The following is an 8,243-nucleotide window of genomic DNA, read 5'->3' as shown; positions in this document are numbered from 1 at the left end:
CCTTGCCTCTGGAGTTCTGCATATGATGCAGTTTCTTTTTTTCTTTTTTCTTTTTTTTGTGTGACAGAGACAGAGAGAGACAAAGAGGGACTGATAAGGACAGACAGACAGGAAGGGAGACAGATGAGGAGCATCGATTCTTTGTTGTGGCACCTTAGTTCTTCATTGATTGCTTTCTCATGTGTGCCTTGACCAGGGGGCTACAGCAGAGTGAGTGACCTCTTGCTCAAGCCAGTGACCTTGGGCTTCAAGTCAGTGACCTTTGGGCTCAAGCCATGACCATGAGGTCATGTCTATGATCCCACGCTCAAGCCAGTGACCCCATGCTCAAGCTGGTGACCCCAGGGTTTTGAAACTGGGTACTCTCCATTTCAGCCTGGCGCTCTATCTACTATGCCACCACCTGGTCAAGCGTGACCCAGTTTCTTAAATCAGTGTTCAACTTGGAGGCAGCAACATGAGTCAATGGTTTCGTGTGGAAAGAGTTGATAATCTGGAAAGTATAGGGGATAATGCATTTGGTCTCTACCTGTCATCCACTGTCAAAGATCTGAGTGGTGGGTCTGGAATAGAATGGTGTGTTTTCCTAGGCTGTAGTAACGCTTGACACTTTGATCCTGAGAGTATGACATCTAGGTCCATTCTTCGGTACTTTCAGAATATCTACTTAATATATTTTCATATGCATTTTGTGCCAAATTAGACTGTGAAGCCCTGTTCTCTACAAGTAAGAATCTGGCAGACAGAGTAGGTATTTAAGAGAGGTAGAAGATAAAGCTGAGACAGGATTATTTTCCCACCTGCCCCAGACAAGGGACAATGATGTGGTTAGACAGCAATAACTAGAGCTAGTACTCCAAAACTGCCCTTGGTTCTTCAGTGGCACCAGGAAATTTCTGCATGCCCCCAGAGGCTTGCCTAGAGTCTGACTGAGTAGTATACCAGAGTGGTTTGCTATAGCACTGGTGTCTGAGTGGAATGACAATCACAACATGTAGATTATGAAAAGGACCACAAAATATATCTTTTTCCCCATCCATGCCCTTTGGTAGTGTATCTTTACCCTTGCTTTAGCCAATGGGACATTAGCAAGCAGTATGAAAAAATGGACCTGAAAAGCAATGGTGCAGTGGAGTTTGTCCTCTTTTTGCTTTTGGAACTCAGCTGCCATATGAAAAAGTCTGGGCCAGCTTACCGAATAACAAAGGCATATGTGAGCCAGTAACCCCCAAAGCCCCTGCCCACCACCAGACATGGGAATGGGACCCTATGAGGCCATCCACCCCCGGATAACCTGCTAACTGAGTGTAAATGCATGAGCAAGCCTAGCTGAAATCTCTTGAGCTCGGCCAAGACAAGAAACTGCCCAGCAGAATCATGAACTAAATAGTTGTTTTAAACAATCACGTTTTAGGGTGGTTTATTATGCAGCTAAAGCTAACTCAAACATATCAAAAGTTTAGAGGTTTCTCAGGCACTGCTGGGAACTAACATTGGGTCAGTGTTGGGCAGATAAAATATATTATGCTCACTTTGTTAAAGACGGTGCTGCCCTCGAGGAGGAGGCCGTCGCCCAGGTGATATTAATGTGTGTTGGGGGTGGGCTGTGGGCAGGCAGAATCCTTGTAGCCTGGGGCTTGGTTTTAGAATTAAGCCTTTCCTACCCTTTTTGATGTGGGGTGGTACAATCCAATCATGCCTCAGAGAAGTGACTTTGTATTAGAGACTTCCCTGTTTTGTATATTGGATTAAAGGTTTGGATTTCTTTTTTTTTTCTTTTTTTTTATTTTATTTATTTATTCATTTTAGAGAGGAGAGGGAGAGACAGAGGCAGAGAGTGAGAGAGAGAGAGAGAGAGAGAGAGAGAGAGAAGGGGTGAGGAGCTGGAAGCATCAACTCCCATATGTGCCTTGACCAGGCAAGCCCAGAGTTTTGAACCGGCGACCTCAGCATCTCTAGGTTGATGCTTTATCCACTGTGCCACCACAGGTCAGGCAAGGTTTGGATTTCTACACTATAAAATGGGGGCAGAACAAGAGCTTGCCCTCTTCGTTCCTAGGATGATTAGCATGAGAGAGCAGAGAGCCGAAAGAGGCCATGTGGCCAGGAGAAGCAGCCAATATGGCGAGTGTTGAGTGAGATGCCAGTTTGTGCAGAGTTTGTATCTGGGATAAGGAAGGAGATGGGGAACTGAGGAGAATAAGGCCGGTGAGCTAGAAACCTTTGATTCTAGGAAACTCGGAGAAGTCAGTGGCTTTGTGAGCACTGAATGTGAGTGGGTTTTGGAGCCCAGTGTGTGTTTTTACTTGCCCGCTGGGTGCAAGCTAGAATTAAAGAAAATGGTCTATCAGTTTTTGGCTCCATTGTTTCTTTACCTACTGTCCGAATCCAATGCGAACCTGCATGGGCCAGGCTGCTCTGATGGTGGCCCTGGCCCTGGCTGCTGGCTTTACAGTCAGGTTGTTAGGAAAACAAGTGACAAATTGCATCAGCCAAAATTTCAGCAGCGAATGCTAGCAAAACACATAGGGATAGAATCAGATCAATGCCATCTTATGGACTCCATCTTCTTCCCTTAGTGTCATGAGGTAGAGCAAGCTGTACAGGATTCTTAGAAATAATAGGAGATGCAAAGAAAGTTTGTAACCTGGGCTAATCCAAATAGAACTCAGTTTAAATCAGTAGACTTAATGGAATTTACCAGGTTGGACTAAAACTTAATTTTTATTCTATCTTGTGGGGTGAAGAAGAATATACTAGTTATAAAAAAATGAAGGCACAAGTATAAGAAGACTCAGCATAGGCAAGATAATATTTCCATAAATCATTACTTTCAGTGTAATTTATGATCATGTAAATTAGTATATGAATTAAATATTAATTAAAATAAGAATGTTTAAGTAACCTATGGTATAGAATTTGATGAATTATTTTGCAAAATTATCTAAAATACTATTTGTGAAGATTGTGTAATAGTGTAGGAAAACTTTCACTTTAATATTAAGTGCAAAATAATGACACAATATAGTATATATAATATGACTTACAGTTACCGCATGTTGTTACAAAACAAGTCACCTTTGCATAGAAAGTAGGCTGGAAGAAAGGACACAATACTGAAAGTGATTTTATGTAATGGTAATGGGATGAGACATGACTTTTTATCTCCCATATTTTCCAAATTATCTTTAATGACAGTGAGCTATGATTATGATGCTGGTTTTGAAAAAAATTACATGGTACTGTATGACTTAAAGTCTCTTCTAGGGCTAAAATTCCAGGATTATAAGAACTAAAAATCATTCACTGAAAAACGGTTTAATAACATATGATGTTTGTGAAATAAATTTTTTTTTGTTTATTACAGCCAGTGCCTAAAATCTGAGTGGTTTATGTACAAATACAATTTATTGTTGGCTAGAAGAATCTCTATTCTTACTCTTCTATTTCTGAGCCATAAATAATAATCATTAATTCTTATCTGGAACTGTGAGATATAAGCGAAGACTAAAAATCTTCAAGACAAAATGGAAACATAGCAATATTACTGTTTTGCACCTGTCAAACACATGTAGACCCACAATGTGGATGTGCATGTCCAGAGGGGAGAGAAAGTGCTTTTTAGAAACCCAAGTTAGAGAGAAGTTTCAGTTTTCCAAAGATTTGCATTTAAATAATTGTTTTGTAGGCTTTGTGGAAATTATTTGGCTGCAAGAGGAACATACGTATGTGTGTGTTTGTGAATAGAATACTTATCTCAAATTCATAGCTGCTCAAATTGTAGCCTACAAACCTCTGCTGGTCTGCAAATTATCTTTAGTCCAAAATATAATTGTAATTAGTTCAGGTACTTGGTGTAGATTTGCCTTGATTTGTGTTTTTTATTCTTAATGGTTCTTTTTTTTTTTTTTTTTTTTTAGAGAAAGAGATGAGAAGAATCAACTTGTAGTTGTGGCACTTTAGTTGTTCACTGATTCCTTCTCATATGTGCCTTGACCGGGGGAGCTCCAGATGAGTCACTGACCCCTTGCTCAAGCCAATGTCCCTTTGCTCAAGCCAGTGACCTTGGGGTTTTGACACTCTATCCATTGTACCACCACTGGTCAGGCTCTCGATGGTTCTTGAATGTTAATGCTATCTCCCAAGCTAAAGTACCTACTTGTTAATTCAGGGGCTCTCTCTTATACATCATTGTATGCTCTCCTGGTTACTCATCCTATACCTCCCAGTATTCCTAAAGTAGTGGTACATTCAGGAATGTACCAATACTTCTTGGCATTTTGTAAATCTCCACTGTGTGTGTTGCCTTTCATTAGAGGGATACAAAAAAGCATGGTACAGGTGGCCCAATACTTGCTAGGATTAAAAATAATCATTTAGATTTTCATTACAGTCATTTTTTTCTCCTACTGACCCCAAAATCCTTCAGATGGAGGGGTAAATTCAAATGACGGCCACCACACTGTACTCAGAATCACTACTGCCTCAGTGACCAAGGGTTTTGGTATCAGTTTCAGATCTTTATGCTTGAGATTGGGTTTCTACGGTTACCAGCTGCTGCAACATTAATTAATCATCTTCAGTAGCTTTGTTACTGTGTCAAATTCACTATTTCTTTCTATCCTCAAAATAAGGTAATTCCCAGGAGCACCTCAGTCTCTTATGCAAATAAGCTTCTGACTATCTGTTCCAACAATTAGCCAGACATGACCAGACAGGCTTGTATTCCTGATTGGTTTCATCTAGTTCCAGGAATATTACTACTGCTGCTGCTATGGCTACTATCTGTACAATAGGACTTAAATGTGTATAGCATTTTACAATTTACAGGAAAATTTCCAATCAATGATCTCACGTGATACTTTCTAAAACCTGTGAGCTAGGTATTATCATCACTTTTATGAGAATTTTTTTTTTGTGACAGAGACATAGAGAGAAACAGAGAGAGGGACAGATAGGGACAGACAGACAGGAAGGGAGATGAAAAGCATCAATTCCTCATTGCAGCTCCTTAGTCTCCTTAGCTGTTCATTGATTGCTTTCTCATATGTGTCTTGAATGGGTGGCTACAGCAGAGTGAGTGAGCCCTTGCTCAAGCCAGAGACCTTGGGCTCAAGCCAGCGACCTTGGACTTCAAGCCAGTGACTATTGGGCTCAAGCCAGCAACCATGGGACCATGTCTATGATCCTACGCTCAAGCCAGTGACCTTGCACTTAAACCGGTGACCTTGGGGTTTCGAACCTAGGTCCTCTACATCCCAGTCTGATGCTCTATCCACTGCACCACCACTTGGTCAGGAAAGATGGTCTTTGAACCTTTACTAAGACTGTTGAGAGTGAGGAAGTTCCTTTTGTCCTGGACTGTTGGGATTTGCCTCTATAAGCCTGTAGCTATTGGCAATCACCTTCACAATGATAAAGCATGCATGAGAATAAAGCTCACTGACAGATAAAGCTGACATATTTAAAAAGATGGAGCACCATTTTCATGGTTTGGGTCCCTAGAACCATTCACTCTTGGATTTATTCATATCCTTTTCAGATATATAAGCAACTAACTACTACAAAGGATCAGAGATCTATGGGTTTGGAACCTGTAATAAAATTTTAAAAATTTAATTTAATTTTTTATTTATTGATATTAATGAGAGAGGAAAGGAGAGAGAGAGTGAGACAAGAACATGAATCTGTATGTGCCCTGACTGGGGATCATACCAGCAACTTCTGCACTTTGGGTTGATGTTTTAACCAACCAAGCCATCCAGCCAGGGCAATCAACACTGCATTTCCTCTCTCAGTTATCATAGTTTCAAAGTCAAATATGGCTTGCATATTGTATTTGTCATTACTGACTGGTTCTTTTTTATGGTTTCTATGTCCTTTTAAACTCTTACTATCTCTTTATGTTCTCACTGAGATCATCTATTCTTTTCTTAAGGTCCTTGAGCATCCTCATAACTCTGCATTTGGTATCTGTTGCTTCCACTTTATTTAATTCTTCTTTTCTGCAGATTTCTCTTGTGTGTGTGTTTTTTTTTTCTTCATTTGGGACATCTTTCTTTGTCTCCATATTTTGTCTCTATGTATTAGGCATGTCTGGTATGACTCTCAAATTTGTTATAATGACTTTATGATGTAGGTGTCTTGTTGGGCACAGTGGCCTCATCTCTTAGATTATCTGAGCTTGATGCTCCAGAAATGTTTCTCATGAGTTATGTGCACCCTTATGTTTTAGTTGATTCTTGAATGTTGTTGGCCCTTTTGTGGGTGGAATTAACCCTTCAGGCTAGCTGACTATAAGAATAAACCTCAATAACTGTGTATGAATCACTGTGCAGGGGCTGCCCCCTTGAGGTGGAGTTGTTCCCAGCAGGGCCTGGTGCCTGCCACACTGTCTTTGGGTATACTGCTTGTGTGGCTGAGTCAACCTCTGCTGTGGTCTGAAGTCCTCCACTGATTGTGCTGGTTCTAGATCCACTTGGGCTGGGTTTAGGTACAGGTTGATGTCAGATGTTGTGCGTAACAGGCCTTGGGCTACCTATCTAGAGCTACCACACTATTCATTACTTGTGGCTGCGTCTACTGGTCTTGGGTGTGCATGGGAGGGCCCAATCTGTGTACTGTGTCCTCCAGCTTAGAGCTGGGAACAGATCTATAAAAGCTCTGAAGTTCCCTGAGGTCTGCCTTCACCTGTCAACTACTCTACCTCCCCTGAGATTGCCTGGCCTTGCTCCAGAACCTTCCAAAGAAAGACTGGAGAGTGGGCCCAGTGAGGTTTGATATAGAGAAATAAATCACACATTCTGTTATCTTGTCCAACCTGCACTCCAAGACCAGCCATTTCAATATAATTTTTGTTAGTAATTTGAAATACTCATTCTTCTTGATCTCATTCCACATGAGTCTTGTTCCTCAGTGAGGTCTGGGCTTTATTCCAGGTGGATCTCATTCACAGGTGGGTGACAATACCCAGCTTGTGAAAACTCTACTGTCGAGGGTTTCTGCTCACACACAGAAGGAATCATTAAACTGAATGGGTCTACTGAAGTTCATGCCACTGAACTTAAGTGGGGCTTCTTAGCTGATTGTTCCATAGGGGTGTAATATTTAAATCTGAACTAATTGCCTCTCCTTTTCCATATGTCCTACTTTCTTGGGTTTTACTTTCTATTAACGCCGTATCATTTTTTCTGGCCACAGGCTTCACAGTTGATTCTTATTTGTTTATACTCATTTAGTCTTAACATCCTGGCACTTAAGATACTCCGGAGAGTATGTCTCTCTTGTTAAAGACCTTATTTTTTTCTTCTTCTTTTTTTTTTTTTTGTATTTTTCCGAAGCTGGAAACAGGGAGAGACAGTCAGACAGACTCCCGCATGCGCCCGACCGGGATCCACCGGGCACGCCCACCAGGGGCGACGCTCCGCCACGACCAGACCCACTCTAGCGCCTGGGGCAGAGGCCAAGGAGCCATCCCCAGCGCCCGGGCCATCCCCGTTCCAATGGAACCCCGGCTGCGGGAGGGGAAGAGAGAGACAGAGAAGAGGGAGGGGGGGGTGGAGAAGCAAATGGGCGCCTCCCCCACGTGCCCCGGCCGGGAACCGAACCCAGGTCCCCCGCACGCCAGGCCGACGCTCCACCGCCGAGCCAACCGGCCAGGGCCAAAGACCTTATTTTTTAAGATCAGTTTTCGGTTTACAACAAAGTTGAGAGGATGGTATCAAGATTTCTCATCTATCTCCTGCTTCTACACATGCACATATCTCTCTCATTATTAATATCACTCATCAGAATGGTACATTTTTCGTACCAAAGATGAACCTACATTGACGTATCATAATCACCTCTAGTCCGTAGTTTACTTTAGGGTCCACCCTTGGTGTTATTCATTCTTTGGTTTGGACAAATGTATAATGAGATATGTTCATAATACCATACTGTCCTAAAAATCCTGTTTTCTACGTATTCATCTCTTATCTGCTCTCCACCTTGATTCTCTCCCAATTCCATGAATTTACTGATATTTTTACTGGCGCCATGGTTTTGCCTATTTCAGAATGTGATATAGTTGGAATCATTCAGTATATAGCTTTTTCAGATTGGCTTCTTTCACTTAGTAACACACATTAAGATTCTTCCATATCATTTCCTTCCCTTGAAGCATTGTCATTGATTATTTTATAAAATCTAAACTCTTGACCCTAACACTCATTATTTCACTCATTATTTGTCCTACATTTTGT

This window comes from Saccopteryx leptura, chromosome X (genome assembly GCF_036850995.1).
Source record: "Saccopteryx leptura isolate mSacLep1 chromosome X, mSacLep1_pri_phased_curated, whole genome shotgun sequence".
Lineage (NCBI taxonomy): Eukaryota > Metazoa > Chordata > Mammalia > Chiroptera > Emballonuridae > Saccopteryx > Saccopteryx leptura.
This window is presented reverse-complemented; position numbering follows the sequence as displayed.